This window comes from Eulemur rufifrons, chromosome 7, assembly GCF_041146395.1.
Source record: "Eulemur rufifrons isolate Redbay chromosome 7, OSU_ERuf_1, whole genome shotgun sequence".
NCBI classification, from domain to species: domain Eukaryota; kingdom Metazoa; phylum Chordata; class Mammalia; order Primates; family Lemuridae; genus Eulemur; species Eulemur rufifrons.
In genome coordinates this window covers 286635505-286653661 of record NC_090989.1, presented here as the reverse complement: position 1 = coordinate 286653661, position 18157 = coordinate 286635505, and the positions used below count along the sequence as shown (strand labels likewise).

Genomic DNA, 18157 nt, shown 5'->3' with positions numbered 1-18157 from the left:
CAACATGTGACGGTGGCATGTGGCTCCCCCTGGTGAGACGGCACCTTCACATCCCTGGGAGGGAGGAGAAGCGAGGGGAACGAACACTTGTTACGAGCTTTACATTATCTCATTTACCCTCAAATCAGCCACATGGCATTGGCTTTAACAATTCCATTCTGTAGATGCGCAGATGGAGATGCGGGTGGGGTGAGGCTTGTCCCGCCTGCAGCAGCGCGGGGAGCAGCCGCTGTGCACACAGGACCCGCGAGACTGCGGAGGCCTGGTCTCCAACTCCTGAGCTCAAACGATCTGCCCACCTCGGCCTCCCAGAGTGGATTACAGGCGTGAGCCACCGAGAACTTCCATTTTTATTTTTCATCTTGTAAAAAATTAAGCTGTAATAATGATTAGTATATAGAGTGACAAAGATGCCTGGTGACAAAGATGCCTGGTGGCTACTATGTTATTTCTACAAGAGTTACTAGGAACAGAATAAGGAGAATGTGCTAAATTAGATTCATGCCTAACCATACTGGAAACTAAACATAAAACAAAAAATGTTATAGTATATGATGTCTTAAATTAATCTGCTTCACTTTATCTAAATGTGCCTTTTTCTATACCTTGAAAGAACTGATTTTATGTTATAATATAAATGGAATATGAATAAAAGTGTGGAAGACTTCAACTGGAGAATTTTACTTTAAGAAATCTCTAATTTGTGTGTATAATCTTGAGGTTCACAAGGTATTAGTCAAACAAGTCAGGGTTACTGTTCACACTCTCTTTTGGTTTTTCTTTTTATTATTTTTTCTTAAGACAAGTGCAGTAGTGAGAAGAGAGGAAAGAGAAGAACAAGGCATTCAGTCTATAACTGATGGTGAACAATCAATCGAGATAACTGACTACCTTCAGACCAGCCTGTTCACTCTCATATCAAAATGTAAGACAATACAAGGCTAAACTTAAAGAACTGCTACTACTTTCTTCCCCAATTGCTAAAGATTTTAAAGTCTGAAGATATGAAATAATGGAACATGCAAACTGCTGGTGAGAATGTCAAAGAATAACATCAACTTTGAAACAATTTGCTCTTGCATGGTCAAGGTGAGCTCTTTAGACTTTAGAGCCAATAATTTCACTCCCAGGTATATACCCTAGGGCAGGGGTCCCCACCCTTTTTGGCACCAGAGACCAGGTTCATGGAAGACAATTTTTCAGAGGGGGGGGTGTGGGGAGCCACGAGGAATGGCTGTAAACACAGATGATGAAGTCGCTCATCTCCTGCCATGCAGCCCCCCAGTTCCTAAGTTTAATGGAAGACAATTTTTCCCACAGACTGGGTGGTGGGGGGGGGGGCACAGCCCTGGGGAAACTCATGCACACGTTCACCAGGCTACACACACACAAATGCATAAAAGAGCAATGTTCTTAATGGTCGCATTGGGTGTCAACCCAGATTATAAAAAAACTATAATGGATAAATCTATTATGGTACCAGCCATACAACAAAACAATAAAGAAAAATGAACATGAAATTTAGCTGCCTACATGAATATGGATTAATCTTATAAATAAATATAAATTGAATTAAAGAAGAAAACACGAAAAATCACCTCCAGTTATGACTCCATTTAAGGTCAAAATAGGCAAGCTAAACTGTATTGTTTAGGGATACATACATAGATGGTAAAAATCATGGAAGGAAGTCATTACCATAAAAATCAGGATAGCAATTCCACCAGATGTTGGAACAGGAACGTATGTAATTGCAAAGGACACAGGAGGCTTCTGGGGTGCTGACAATGTCCTATTTCTTACCTTGAGTGATACTTGCTTCACAATACATTTGCTTCATAATTATATGTACATTTATGTGTAAGTAAACCCTTTTAAATTATCAATTTTTTATATCATAATGGTATTGTGGTTAAGTCTTTTTTAGGGATACATATTGAAATAATTATGGATAAACTGATATGCCTCAGATTTGCCTTCAAAATAATAGAGGAAAGGAAGAGAGTGGATAGAATAAAGTCAAGATAAGAATTGAAATTGTTGAAGCTGAGAGATGGATACACGGGGCTCATTATACTACTGTCTACTTTTGAATATGTTTAAAAGTTTTCATTAGTACAAAGTTTTTTAAAAGCCTTTATGGAAATAACTAAACAATGAAGACATACACTAGCTTCATAAATAGGAATACTCATATCTATAGATTTAGTGCAAGTCTAATCCAAAGTCCAACAGGGCTTTTGGAAAACTTAACAAACTAATTTGAAAATTTACATGGCCATTCCGTGTAAATTAATATATAAATATATAATATATAAATATGCATAATATTTATATTCTGTATAAATATTTATACAGAGTGGCCATATAAATTTTAAGAATGGCCAAAACATTACAAAAGAAGAACAAAAAGAAAGGGACCTGCCTTCCCAGGTATCAGGACACTATAAAGCAAACTGCAGAAGACACTGTGGAGCTGGCACGATGATGAACCAGTGGGCTAATACAATCTATAATCAAACGCATCATGTATGGGAGCCTGATAACTATTCTATACTGCACATCAGTGGTGAAAGGAAAGACTACTCAGTAAGTAGTTGTGAAACAGAGCGTTCTCCATATAGAAAATAAATGCAATTAAATCACTTCTTCAAAAATCAATTCCAGGCTTCTATGTAAAAGACAAGATTTTTCAACTTTTACAAGTAAATCTGGATGAAATCTTTACTACCGAGTGTAAGAAAACATTCTTAAACACAAAAACATACGCCAAGAAGATGTTGGTTAAGTATGTTTTAACACATATAACCAACAAAGAATTTGTTTTCAGAACATAAAGGGAGGCTTATGAAAACACAGAAAAATGTGCAAAAGACATGAACAGCCATCTCTTTCACAGAAGAAACCATACCAAGCAATTAAGCACATAAACGCCTAACCTCTTAGCAATCAGAAAAGAACAAGTCCATGAAATCCCATTTTACCCATCAGATTAGCAAAAATTTAAATGTCGGAAAAAATCAAGCATTGATGAAGATGTGAAAGTGGAACTTACACACAGTGACGTGGGAGCAATTATCACTTTGGAAAATAATGTGGCCCTATCTTGTACAATTGGTCATGCCCACACCTCACAACTGAGAATTCTACTTCTAGATATATGTTAGAGAAACAAGGATACTAAAAGTCAGGGGGGTACTAAGATATAGGTACAAGAATTTACAGCATAGTTTGTAACAGAAAAAACTAAAAACTAGAAACTACTCAACTGTCCGCCACTAGGACATCTGTGTTGGGTGGTGGCTTATACCTGTTTATTGGTGTGCATCATTACATAAGTTTTATTTTTTTTGTATAAAAGTTTCAAAAGGAATTAAATCTTTTCTTTTAAATATTATTGATTACTTTATCTGATGTCATATTTTAAGTAACTAAAAACTGCAACAACCTCATGTTTGCTAAGAAATGACTCGCTTTGGCCGGGCACGGTGGCTCACTCCTGTAATCCTAGCACTCTGGGAGGCCGAGGTGGGAGGACTGCTTGAGCTCAGGAGTTTGAGACCAGCCTGAGCAAGAGCGAGACCCCATCTCTATTAAAAATAGAAATAAATTAGCCAAACAACTAAAAATAGAAAAAAATTAGCCAGGCATGGTGGCCTATGTCTGTAGTCCCAGCTACCCGGGAGACTGAGGCAGGAGGATCCCGTGAGTCCAGGAGTTGGAGGTTGCTGTGAGCTAGGCTGACACCACGGCACTCTAGCCCAGGCAGCAGAGTGAGATTGTCTCAAAACAAAACAAACAAAAAAAAGACTTGCTTCATTTTGAGGTATGTAGTTTAAAAACTCCAATCTGAACTGAATAAAGATCAATTTAAGAAAAGCATTAAAGCAAAATTTCCCCTGACACTTACAAACCTACAAAGACATTATGATTTCAAAAAATAAAAGGCTTTCTACTAACTTCTTACCCCCTTCCCCATATTGAACTCACACTGAATGCTGTGGACATTAGATCACCAAGGGACAGCTCCGAGCTGGTTAAGGACACAAACAACAGGGTGGGCACACCAAAACCTGTCTGCTCCACTGTTTTGCCAAGAGACGTTCTAGTTTGTTTTCAAGTACATATGGCCAAATTTGAACTTTCTTCACAGTTATGTTAAAGGAGCTGCAGAGGTGTAATCCACAAGGAATACCATCTGCTACACCCCAAAGGGACTTGTCTGCAACAAAACACGGTGGCCACTCCTAAGGCAGCAGAGACAGTTCCAGCATATTAAATGGCCTTTGGAACTTCTAGGTTTAACAGTACGGGTAAAACATTTCAATCGGTCCTCTAAGATGCCTTTCTAGAAAGTACGGTTCTTTTTCATTTCCCAATTGATAATTTTCTATTTTTATTAAGTGAACTCATTTATTTGTTTTGAGATGACTGGTTATAGAATATGGTTTTGTGTGAAATTAAACAAATCAAGAACATGCACATTTGTGTTTTCAGAAAAAGAATAAAAGACATTTCTATTACACTCACGCCTCACTTAGGGTGTGGAACGTGGTTCCCGAAAGTGGAGGTGCTGAGCGAGCCTGCGCCGTCTGAGGCGCCTTCAGCACAGCGCTACGGAGACACAGCGCACTGACCAGCCGCTCCTCTGCTTTACACAAATCCCTGAAATCAGGGAACGGCCCCAGTTAGAGTGTCTCTGGCCACCTGTCATAGAATTGTTGGTTAATCCCCTCGGGCTGCACGAATGGCTCTGATGTTTCCAGAATGTCTAATGGTCTTACAGCAACCCCAGCTCTCTACTGATCCGTCCCCCTCCGTTTCCTCAGTCGCTTCCCCTGAAGAAAACTCGAGCTGTCCACACAGTAAGCACAGTGCTCTTCCTTTGCTTCACCAGGGCAGGTCCTCCACCGTCACCAGCACACATTTGCACACCCCATTATTATAGGTTAAAACTGTACAGCAGAACAATAAATGGCAGAAAGAAAAGCCACCACCAAGAATAAACAACCTTATTGCAGAACGTGCTCTACACTCCATTCCAGACAGCTGAGGGGTCCCGGGGGGAGTGAGCGGAAGCAGCAAGGTGGCTCGTGTGGCCAGAGGGGACAGCGTGGCCAGTCAGTGCTGGTTCTCAGTCGGACGCATGGTGAGCCAACCACTAGAAAGACTGCATGTCCTTCCTCTTCATTTTTAGTCAAAACCATTCAATGATAAAAAGAATAAAAACCAAAGACGTTCCATGACCTGGAAGGCCACACACGAACTGCCTTTGGTCACCTCTCTGGCCTCACTCCCACCCCTGGCCCCGCGGCTCGCAGCCACTCTGCCTTCTTCAATGTTCCTCTCGCACACACAGCTTGGCACTTCCTAATCCCTGATGAAAATGCTCCGCCCTCCGGAGCTTTGTGGCTGACGCCCTTAAACCCTTGCCTGTGTTTCCCTCACTGATGCCTTCCCTGAACACCCTGTTTAAATTAACATCTCCATCTCTCCCACATGATTCTCTATCTTCCTTGTTTTTATTTCATTTCGGAATACTACCGGGGTACAGACGTTTTGGTTACATGGATGCTTTTGTCATTCTCTATCTTCTTTTTCCACAGAGCAGTTATCATCCCCTGATATCACATACACATTTGTACAGTAAACATCTTCTCCACTAGAGTGAGAGCCACGAGGGGAGAAATGATGTCTGTTTTATTATTATTTCATCAGTACCTGGCTCATTACAGAAATACCAGAGTGTTATTAATCGTACAAATGTATGGTAACTGAATATATGTCTAAAATGATACATTTCAGAGACAAACAGTATCACAAAATATCAGTGCCGTGTGGGAAAACATTAGAAGGGAAGGCAGATAATATAAACAGAAAAGTGGCGTTTTTTCCCCCTGTAAATCAGCGTTCATTGTTTTTAAGCTCACCTTAGAAGTTCACCAGCACTGTGATGCACAACAGTAAGTGGGTAAAGAATCCACTACAGTTCTGTAAACAGCTAACAGATCTTTCTCTTCTGTTTTAAACTAAATTGCAAGGCAGCAACCACCCAATTTAAAATCCATAACCTTTGCTGTATCTAGCAACAGCAACTCCAGCACTTACAGTCAGTTAAAAAGTTTCAGATTACCACGGCTCAAAACATTGGGACCTTATTATACTCTGTATTGTACTGTATTAAAATGAAGGAGTAGGAAGAGAAAAATGATTCTTATGCTACTACTGAGAAAAATGCATTCTATTTTCTTCCCAATATCGGGTTGTTCCTTTTTCACACATGGAATGTGGAAGAGCAGGGGTGATAAAAGAACAAGTGGGAGAACTGGCACGCAGCACTTTATTTCAATAAATACTTTAGAAAGATACTTTCAGAGATGACCAAGCAGCTTTCAGATAAGGCAGTCTTGCTACAGTCCAGTAGAACGTTAAGGATAATTTTGCAGAATGTAAAGAGACATAAAATTATTAATGCTTTCTTTAAATCTGTTTCCTGATGCCAACAAGCAAGCTATTATTCCACTATGATGACCAGAGGCCCTGCAGGCCAAAAAGGTTAAGAAATCAGATGTCCATGGAGTTTCTGTGGAATATTTCACATAAACGTGTATTTATTAAACAATAACACAATGCTGACATGTTAAATATTGTATGCAAAAAAATCAAGTTGCAAATCCTCAGCAGAAAATGTATTTCTGATGTTTCATTCTTGTAACTCTAAGGCTTTATGTTCCTGCTACTTAAATTTCTAATCTGTGCCTTTCTACTTTAGCTATTGATAAGCAGACCTTTTAACATGCCCGAATAGAAGTCACTTTATTATAATGTGAATACTGGCAAGCAAACAATCAATCAATCAATCTTGAAAAAATATGGCAATTTGACTTCTGGTTTCCAATCTGTAAGGAGCTTAGGAGTCATCATTCCCATCCACAGAACAAGAAAAAGGCTGAACAAATGGAAAACCCAACATCTCAGATCCACTGGAGAAATGAGGGTACACAGAAAACTGCTGCTCCCCAAACGAGAGAGACAGGCAGACACAGAGAACCACAACTCAGCCAGAACAGAAACCCACAAGCAGAAACTCTGCAGGACCCAGTACCAGGGCAGGAAAATCTAAACTGTAATTTACGACTAGCTGGAGGCTCAGCGTAGACAAGTTTAAGAGTTAAGGACTCCAGGGGTGCTCAGTCTTAGGCAGGCCCCCACACGGCTGTGGGTTTCACCTCCAGGAAGCGTCCTACCAGGTTCCCATGGTGAAGGTCAGAGAAAGTCTCCTGTGCCTCAGCAAAGGGAGGGGAGGCAGCCATGGTGCGACACACCAGCGCATTCTGTTCTCCTAGTAAGGCTGCCCTCGAGAGAAACTTTCACCAGAGCCTGACCAACCGGGTTTCACCAAAAACTTGGTAACCAAGTTGGGGGAGGGGAAATAAATATCCCACTCCAGTCTGCTCCAGCCTTTTTGTCTCACTTGGGGGTAGAAACAAAACAAAACTGAGAAGCACTTTTGTGTAGGTCACAGCCAGGGGCACAGACTCACTGAAAACCTGAGAACCAACCATAGCGCTATCTAATGTCTCCCCTCCCCCCACACCTTGCCACACACCTACAGGGCTCCCACATAACAGGATGACAAAAGAAACAAGCGCCTTCTTAGTCTCAAACTCAAAGACAAGAGAGGACAAGCATAAGGGCACAAGAGGAAACTTTATCCTCCAACACCTAAGCTAGTAAATAGTAAAACGGCCTAAACCCCAACCAGATAAACGTAAAACCTCACAACAAATGCCTATTTACCATGGCTCCTTTTACCCACTATATCATCATGTTCAACAAAAAATTACAAGGCATATTTAATATGGCAATAGGACTCAAGTGTTCCACAATCTTTTAAAACACTGTTGAAAATGTAATCTTTGATAACACGGTCGATTATGAAAAGTCAGGATAAGCAAGGATATTAAGCCAACACTAGCACTATTCAACATTATTTCATTAAAAGAAAAATGAAGACAAATACTGGGGATGCTGCACATCACTCCTTGCAAGGTACTGACATTACAATTCATAAGCTCACGCAATTCTTCAACTCTAAGCTCACAAGGAACTCAGAGGCTATGCTAAATCTTATAATGAAATTGGGAAAACCAAAAGACTACTGTTAGCAGAACTAAAGTGATTTTAGGGACGTTGCAGGATACATGATCAATACTCAAAAATGAAATCTATTTCTATAAAACAATTGTTCAAAGAATAATCAGAAACTGACACTGTAAAAAAGTTCATTTATCATATGAAAAATATGAATTATTAATCAATTATCAAATGATGTGCAAAGACAAATAGAGAGAGATGCAGGCAATGGTGTTAACATGTCAATTCTCCCCAATTTAAGCAATAGAGTCAGCGCAATTCTAGTTAAAAATCCCAGCAGACTTTTTTGTAGAAATTGACACGTTGATTCTAAAATCACATAGAAATGCAAAAAAGATAGAATAGTGAAAATAACTTTGAAAAAGAATACCATTAGAAACCTTATACTATGTGAATTCAAGGGTTATTATAAAGCTATAAAAATCAACAGTGTGGTACTAGCATGAAGAGACAAACAGATCAATAAAACAAAATCGGGAGTACAGAAATAGACCTACATACATATGGTCAACTGATTTTCCAGAAAGGTGCAGAGGTAATCCAGTGGAGAAAGGACAGCCTTTTCTACAGATGAAGCTGGAATGACTGCATATCCATACCTCATACCATACACAAAAATTTCACTCAAAATTGATCATAGCCTTAAAGGTAAAGCCCAAAACTATTAATGTAAAACTTCATAAAGAAAATATAGGGGTGGCTGGGCGCGGTGGCTCACGCCTGTAATTCTAGCACTCTGGGAGGCCAAGGCGGGTGGATTGTTTGAGCTCAAGATTCGAGACCAGCCTGAGCAAGAGCAAGACCCCGTCTCTACTAAAAACAGAAAGAAATTATATGGACAGCTATAAATACATTTAGAAAAATTAGCCGGGCATGGTGGTGCACGCCTGTAGTCCCAGCTACTCGGGGAGGCTGAGGCAGGAGGATCGCTTGAGCCCAGGAGTTTGAGGTTGTTGTGAGCTGGGCTGACGCCACGGCCCTCTAGCCCGGGCAACAGAGCAAGACTCTGTCTCAAAAAAAAAAAAAAAAAGAAAGAAAGAAAGAAAATATAGGGGAAAATCCTTGTGGCTCTGGCTTACACAAAGTTTTCTTAGATACAACACAAAACCACAATCCATAAAATACAAAAGTGATAAATCAGACTTCATTAAAATTACTAATTTCTGTTATTTGCAAGATACTGTTAACAGAATGAAAGCCACAGAAATAAAAGGCATCCAAATAGAAAAGCAAGAAGTGAAATTGTCTGTTTGCTGATGACATGATCTTATACCTAGAAAACCCTAATGATTCCACCAAAAAACTGTTAGAACTGACAAAGTAAAGTTACAGGGTACAAAATCAACACAAAAATCAGTAGTTTCTTTACACTAACAGCCATCTGAAAAAGAAATTAAGAAAATCCCATTCACAATAGCATCCGCAAAAAATATATTTAGGAGTAAATTTAACCAAGGAGGTGAAAGATCTGTACACTGAAAACCATAAAACACTGATGAAAGAAATTGTAGACAACACAAATATATGTAAAGGTATCTCATGTTCACAGATTAGAAGAATTAATACTGTTAAAATGTCTGTATTACCCAAAGTGATCTACAGATTCAATGCAATCTCTATCAAAATCCCATGTCATTTTTCATGGAAATAGAAAAAAACAATCCTAAAATTCATATGGAACCACAAAAGACCTCAAGTAAGCCGGGCTCAATGGCTCACGCCTGTAATCCTAGCACTCTGGGAGGCCAAAGCCACTGGATCATTTGAGCTCAGGAGTTCGAGACCAGCCTGAGCAAGAGCGAGACCCTGTCTCTACTAAAATAGAAAGAAATTATATGGACAACTAAAAAAAAATATATATATATAAAATTAGCCGGGCATGGTAGCACATGCCTGTAGTTCCAGCTACCCGGGAGGCTGAGGCAGGAGGATCGCTGGAGCCCAGGAGTCTGAGGTTGCTGCGAGCTAGGCTGACGCCACAGCACTCTAGCCCGGGCAACAGAGTGAGACTCTGTCTCAAAAAAAAAAAAAAAAAAAGAAAAAGAAAAACAGACCTCAAGTAGCCAAACCAATCCTGAGCAAAACAAATTAAACTACCTGACTTCAAAATCTATTACAAAGCTACAGTAATCAAAACAGTATGGTACTGGCATAAAAACAAACACAGTGACCAACAGAACAGGACAGAGAACCTAGCAATAAACCCACAACTTTATGGTCAACTAATTTTCAAAAAAGTTGCCAAGAACACAAAATAGAGCAAGGACAATCTCTTCAATACAGCAGTCTCCCCTTATCCAAGGGCAATACATTCCAAGATCTCCAGTGGATAGTACTGAACCCCATACATACTATGTTTTTTCAATCTGATAACCTAGAAGCCACATAAAGAATATATACCGTAGGATCCATTTATATAAAATTCTAGAAAATGGATATTAATCTATAGTGATAGAAGCAGATCAGCTCAATTGCCTGGGAATGTGGGTGGGTGGACAAAAGGAGGACCTACAAAGGGCTGAAAAGAAACTTTTGGGGGTGACAGACATTTTCAATATCTTGAATGTGGTGATGATTGCACAGGCGTTACATATGTCAAAATTTATCAAATTGAGCACTTTAAATGTACAGTTAATTTTAAATTTAAAGCAAAGTAACTGACCACGTATTAATAAGTGGTAACAAGACTGATTTATATGAAAAGCTAGACCCTCCTTTCAATGCTTTAAGTTTGAAAACTATGGCCACAATATTTCTCTTCAGAAAGTAACTCTTCCAAAAGTATATCTCAATGCTGAGAATCAGAAACATGATTACAGATCCCAAAGAAAGGATATTGCAAAAATAACACCCTAACCTAGTATAATTTAGCACAGACAAAAAGGAAACTTAGTGGATTTCAACATTATTCATTCAATTGTTTGTTTTCAATAAATTCCTTCTCATCTACCCCATTTTCCAAGGCAGAAACAAGATGTTATCCTTAACTTCTGCCTTAACCTACAGCCAAACACTACATTATCTCAACTATTTTTCCAATCTGTTTCTTGCCAACCCTACAAGCCACTAGTCAAGTTCTAGGTACCACCTTCATCTCTTTATCAAAAAACAAACAAAAAAACCCATAATAACTGCTAACTAATCCTTGCTCCTCCAATTTGTTCCCATTTTGGCTAGAATACTTCTAAAATGAACGTCAGATCGTGTTACTCCTGACTAACGTCCTCAGGAAAAGTTCATTGGCCTCGTATGACTTCTTTTTTTTTTTTTTTTGAGACAGAGTCTCACTCTGTTGCCCAGGCTAGAGTGAGTGCCGTGGCGTCAGCCTCGCTCACAGCAACCTCAAACTCCTGGGCTCAAGAGATCCTCCTGCCTCAGCCTCCCGAGTAGCTGGGACTACAGGCATGCACCACCATGCCCGGCTAATTTTTTCTATATATATTTTTAGTTGTCCATATAATTTCTTTCTATTTTTTAGTAGAGACGGGGTCTCGCTCTTGCTCAGGCTGGTCTCGAACTCCTGACCTTGAGCGATCCACCCGCCTTGGCCTCCCAGAGTGCTAGGATTACAGGCGTGAGCCACCGTGCCCGGCCGGCCTCGTATGACTTCTAAGGGCCTTTACAATTTGATCCCCACTTTTCATTTACTGGCTCTACCACTTGATGCCCCACGGTAGTGTCATTCAATTGTTCTCAATTTCCTTCTGTTCCTCAAATACACCAGGCTCCCTTTCTCTTGCCTGCAGGACACACACTTACTGTTCCCTTCTGCCTGGCTGACTCTTCAAACCTTGATATAGCCATCACCTTCGGGAAGCTCCCCCAAATCTCCCAATCTGTCCAGGCACTCTTCCAACTATCCTGTACCTTCCCTCCAGGGCACTTACGTTACAGAGGCTATCACTCCTGGCTACACCTCCAAATCATGGTGGGAACTTAGCCCCAGAATTTCAGATTCAGAAATTCAAGAATATGGCATCCAGTTCTGGGTGTTTTGTGTTGTTTTGTTTTTGAGACAGAGTCTCAACTCTGTTGCCCGGGCTAGAGTGCCGTGGCGTCAGCCTAGCTCACAGCAACCTCAGACTCCTGGGCTCAAGCGATCCTCCTGCCTCACCCTCTCGAGTAGCTGGGACTACAGGCATGCGCCACCATGATGCCTGGCTAATTTTTTCTATATGTAGTTTTAGTTGTCTGGTTAATTTCTTTCTTATTTTTTAGTAGAGATGGGGGGTCTCGCTCTTGCTCAGGCTAGTCTCGAACTCCTGACCTTGAGCAATACCCCCCCCTCCCCGCCTCGGCCTCCCAGAGTGCTAGGATTACAGGCGTGAGCCACCACGCCCAGCCTGGGTGTCATTTTTTTTAAGACATTATTCATTAGAATGTATCCAGAGAAGAGAAACCAGATGGAAGAGTCTGACAATTATGACACATAAGCAAGAGATAAGGAAACAAGAGAGATTTAGGCTACCAAAAAGCACAGGGGAAGAAAGGACACCCTTCAAGTATTTGTAAGCCCCAGCATAGTACAAGAAAGAGGAAGCAGACTTCTTATGAGTTGCCAAAGAAGGTGGAACCAAAGCTACTATGTAGAAGTTTAAGGAAGGCAATTTTGGGTTTGAAAACAAAGAAGAACCACCTAAAAGTCTAACCACCCCCAAAAAGATAATGCAATGTCTAGAAAAGTGGTGAATTCATAATCACTAGAGGTTTTTAAGTATCAGGAACACTAAAAGGGTTTCTATATTCGGGCAAATGTCACATTAGACAGTATCTACAGTCCAAATCAATCCTAAGATTCTATGACACCTAAATTCATGAAATATTTTAAATATAACTGGACAGTAGCTTAATTAAAAGCACATTACCCTAACCCACCTTAATAAGAAGCATAACTTCCTAAAATGTGAGATTTAATTGCTTGTTTTTCAAAGAACTCAGAATTACTCATAAAAACAGTGATAATATTTTCCTGTATTAATGAAGTTTTTAAGAAAAACATGAAACATGTTCAATAAGGTTGTAAGGAGAATCTCCTAGTTATTTGACCCTGCATAAAAAAAAAAAAAAAAGAAACCCAGATGTCAATTTGTCAATCTATTAGTTCTCAAAGGGTAAAATGACATCAAAAGGGCTTCTTTTTAGAATGTAATAACTTTTTGACAAGATAAAGACAATAAAGACAATTTATTACCAAGTCTTTTTGGCATTTCAATTCAGAAACCCCATTTGGATGCAGTCACAGAGCAGTCTCAACTAAATTCTAGTCCATTCATAATTTGGTAGTATTACAGAAAGATTCAAGCATACTTAAGCTTTGAACTGAGGCAGCAAGTCAATATTTAATATGCTAAATTCCAAGTTTTTCCAGGAAGTATGAAAAAAAAATCAGAAAAAATGCTATCACCTAACTAGCAAGCAAGCATTAAGGATAAGCACATGTTTTACTCAGTTCCTCTCAAGAATACACAGGGAACCTACAATGCCCCATTCTGACACATTACTAACATTTAACATTCAATAAAATGTGAAAATATTTGTTTCATAAAAACTGAGATAAAAAAACACTAAAACAGGCCAGGTGGGATGGCCAGTAACTGTAATCCCAGCAGTTTGGGACGCAGAGGCCAGGAGTTCCAGACCAGCCTCGGCAACATAGCAACACCTCGTCTCTACGAAAAATTTGAAAATTAGCCGGGCATGGCAGTGCAAGCTTATTATCCCAGCTACTCGGGAGGCTGAGGTAGGAGCATTGCTTGAGCCCAGGTGTCTGAGGTTGCAGTGAGTGATAGTCACGCCACTGCACTCCAGCATGGGTGACAGAGTGAGACCCTGTCTCTAAAATTAAAAAAACAAAACAAAACAGTACAATAAATCAAAACCAATAAGCATGTTTCATTGTGAGTGAAAAATCTTATAAAACCTTAAAAAAATCCCAGATTCATCCTAAAACAGATGACAAACCTAAACATTTTCTTTTTTTTTTTTTTTTTAAAAAGACAACTGGGAATTAAAAACATAACAACCTGTACTAGAGAGTAAACGTGAGAAATTTGTTATATAACATTTAAATAAAAATTTTAAAATTCAAAAGTGTTTTCTACAAATGCTAATTGATAAACTCTCACAATCTATACAGGCAAACATGGGCACAGCTGCAAATGCCACATTAGCATCATTCTTAATCACTAGATTAATTACGTCTGGGAGAAAAGAAATTCCTTCTAGATCACTCTGAAGGGTCTTACAAAAAAATGAACCCCCCCCAGCAGACACATCTACCTCGATGAAGAAAACACCGACATTTCAAATATTCCAACAATTACAAAATAGGATAATCCTGAAATTTACTCAGCCTCAAAACATTACCAACTCCTCCAACGCAGGAATAATACTTTAAAAACATTTACAGTGTTTTCTAAAGCACAAAAAACATTCATTATGTATTCTGATTTCTTGGAAAAATTATCTTAACATGTCTCAATGCTGTTGATTGTCAAGAATTCTGATGATGTGCTTATCCAAAAAAAACATGCCAGGCACTTTTCATTTAACATATGACAGCCTGCTTACATTGTTCTTTATCATCACTATTAGATTTCTTATCAACACCAGACTGATAGTGGTAAATTGTCAAGAAATATACATTTCTTCCTCCAAGAAATACACATTTAAAGAAAAACTATCACAACTCTCTATCACTAAAATTTGAGGGATTCCTTTCCTTATTATTCCTAGGAATAACAATCATAAAAAGCTAATAGCCAGTAAGTCTAAAATCCAAAAGTTCTATTTGAATGTAGACATTATTTTCAACAATGTATAAACTATTATAAGCATTGACAAGTCAAAAGGGTCCACCTAAATTCAAAAGCTAACTGCAAAAAAATTAGTAATCTACATTATTTTGTAAAGATCAAGACTGGCTTTGGAGTACATTAACTCAGACTTCTGAAGAGGCCAAATATTGTTTTTAAACATATATAAATAAGATAAAAATAGGCAATGCAACCTTAGAATACATGCAATATTAAAAATTTCATCCTCTTTTTAATAAGCAGTTTTATCAGCTGCAAAACTACAGGTAAAGTCCATATATGGAACCACAAATTATTACTAATAATCCTTCCAATTTCAGCACTATCAAGCTAATACTGTATTTGTTTGTAAATAGTAAAGAAAAGGACAAAATAAAATTCCTGAAATGGTGCTTTACTTAAAAATGTTTCTTACGGAAAAGGAATCCAATGTTTATCATCAGTGATTTTTAAAAACAGAAAATATTGTTGTTGCAAAGATTATTTACAGAACACAGAACCAGAAGTCCGTGACCTTTCAATGAATACAATGTACTAAAATCTTCTTGTAAGAGATAATAAAAACACCAGTTTGTTAAATCTCTTCCTCCCTTCTTTTTAAAATGTAGATAGATTTTACTAAACTGACAATATGAAAGTGTAACCCAATAATCTTACCCTATTACTTATTAACTTTTAAATAGACTGTTATGAATTTACAGTTCCTGCAGTTCACCTGCCATCTTTCCCAGCTTAAAGCAGGCACTAGACAGTCTCCACTTGCAACATCGATTATAAGAAAGAACTTTATGCTGGTTTTAAAAAAGGATTATTGTGAGTTTTGTTCGTCCCCAGAAACACCACTCAGCACAGATCTCAGCACATAATAGATGTTTAATGAATATCTGTTGAGTAAATGGTAATGTTTAATTGTATTAGTGCAACATTAGTTTTGGTTGTTTTTTTTTCTCCTTCAATTTACAGTTCTCCCTTGTTGGAAAAGAAACTCAAGACCATAGCAGTCCCTCAAAAGCACATAAACAACTTTATTCACAATGAAAAATAAAGCTGGGTCTCAAAATACAATCCCAGCGCCTCTTTATGTTCTCCATTATTTTTTTAAAAAATGAGAAATAAAGCCTGTTTTTAAGAAATAGATAATGTATACCAACTTTTCTCAAAATAAAAAATTCACATTTCAAACTTATTTTCTATGTTAGTAATACTGAGAGTAACTGTTTCAAAGTATGCATATATTGGGTAAAAATCAAAAACAAGCATATAAACAAAACCACATGTTTTTTGCCAACGTTTTTCCCTGAATCTTAGTCAAAAGGGTATGTGCCTAAATTTTACTAGATGTGAGACCAGCTTTGTCTGATGTTTCCAGATTCATTCGTTCAACAAATATTTTAATGAGCATCTACTGTATTCCAAGCCCTTTAACGTTTACGTTTGCAAACTGCACACCACCACCGAATTCCTCTACGAAGCCTTATCATTTAAAAGAACTGCAAGGTAATAAGGAATCTCAACACTGTTTCTTGCACACATGAAGTCAGTGGATTGGGGCGCTTTTTCAGCCGATAAAGCGGCATCAGCGAGCCGCTACCGACCACACCCGGGGACCCAAAATCCCAACCAGGAGCCACAGCCGGTGAAACCACCTGTGAGAGTCGCCCGCGCTCCTCCTCCGAGGAGGCCGCCGGGACTTCCGCTCCAGCCCAGCGAGCTCCGCTGCGGGACCGCGGGCGGGACGCGCCGGGCGCCTCGGGCGACAGTCGGGGCTCCGGAGCCGGGTCCCCGCCCCGCCAACCCTCACCTGGAGGCCCCGGGCCGTCCCCGCCCGCCCCTCGCGCCACCCTCGCGACCGCCAGACCCGCCAAGTGGGGGGAGGGGTCTGCGTTTCCGCTTTACCGCGGCGGGCGGTGGGCGCCTCGGTCGCCCGCCTGCCTGAATTCCGAGCTGAGCTCGGGTCCCTTCCTCAGAGGGAATGGACGAAGCCCAAAGGGCGGGTCCTCGGGGAAGGGACCTCGCCCGAACCTGGAAACGGAGCCGCAGGCTCAGCCCGCACTCACCGCGGAGCCCTCGGGGACCGGGGTTCGGGGCCTCAGGCCGCCGCGCAAGGGCCCGAGAGGGCGAGGCGCGGGGCCGGCGCTGCACTCACCGTCGCCTGTGTCTCGGCCGCCGGCTCCAGCAGCGCCGCTCTCGGGCCGGCTCCCCGGCTCCTGCCGCCCAGACGACCGCAGCTGTGCTCCGGGCTCCCTCCGCCCCGCCCAGACTCGTGCGCAGGCGCAGTCAGAGGCCTTGCGCACTCCGAGAGCGGCGGGGGGCGGAGCTTCCTCGCGCAACCGCCAGGACCGCATGAGCCAGGCCCCGCCCCGGCCCCGCCCCAGCCAGGCCCCGCCTCTGGGCCCTCCCCAACCAGGCCCCGCCCCCTGGACCCGCCCTGGCCAGGCCCCGCCCCAGCCCCGCCCCGGCCCCGCCTCGGGATGGGCCGGCCGGCAGGCGGTGCCACCCCTACCTTGGAGCCGCGCAGGTTGGGCGGCCGCTGCTGTGGGGAACCGACCGCCCACAGCAGGGGGTGGAGCCTGCGCGGGAGCGCGCGCGGAAGATGGCGACCGAGCCTGGGCGGGAGCGCGCGGGAGCCTCTTCCCAGCCCGGCCCGCAGGCGGCTGCGGCTCGCGCCCGCCCGGCCGCGGAGGGGCGGCGTCTGCGCGCGGTGTGGGCCGCGGCCGCGCCCTGAGGAGGAAGCGGGGTGCCGCGCTGGCGGGGGGCGAGATGTCTGTCGGTCGCAGCTGAGACCTCGAGGTCCTGAAACCCTCCGACCACTGTTTTTTTCAATGTCACAGTCAGAATCGTTTGTCATTCACTGGCTTCAGGCCGGGCACATCCAGCTGGCGTTTGCAATGCGAAAACTGTTCCTGCCCCGACCTCTGTGACTCCTGCCCCGGCTCGCATACGTCCCAGAAGTCGGGACACGTGACAGTGTCCCAGTCTAGCGGCCAGTACTCCACCAAAGGACCCACCAAACTCTGCCTGTGGTCAAAGGGACAGAGAGAGCCAGGTGCTGGTGTCAGGGCATCCTTCCAGCTGCTCAGGCCACAGACTTTGGCGTCATCCTTGGTCCCTCTCACACTCTCATTTTCACTTCCAATCTGCCAAGAAAGCTCGTTGGTTCCACTTCCAAAATAAATCAGACTAGT

The 18157-nt window shown here is 41.6% G+C and overlaps 1 long non-coding RNA gene across 6 annotated transcripts in view; it reads right to left on the bottom strand.

Annotated features, from left to right (window-relative positions):
* Window positions 1–17198, bottom strand: part of LOC138388605 (uncharacterized) — a 203298-nt gene extending 186100 nt beyond the window's left edge. Inside the window, exon 1 of one of the 6 annotated variants that reach the window (XR_011234140.1) lies at window positions 17119–17198. This is a non-coding gene — a long non-coding RNA (uncharacterized lncRNA). The remainder of the gene's footprint in view (window positions 1–17118) is intronic. The other 5 variants (XR_011234139.1, XR_011234138.1, XR_011234141.1 and 2 more) reach the window with 5 other exon arrangements.
* Between the last annotated feature and the right edge of the window lie 959 nt (window positions 17199–18157).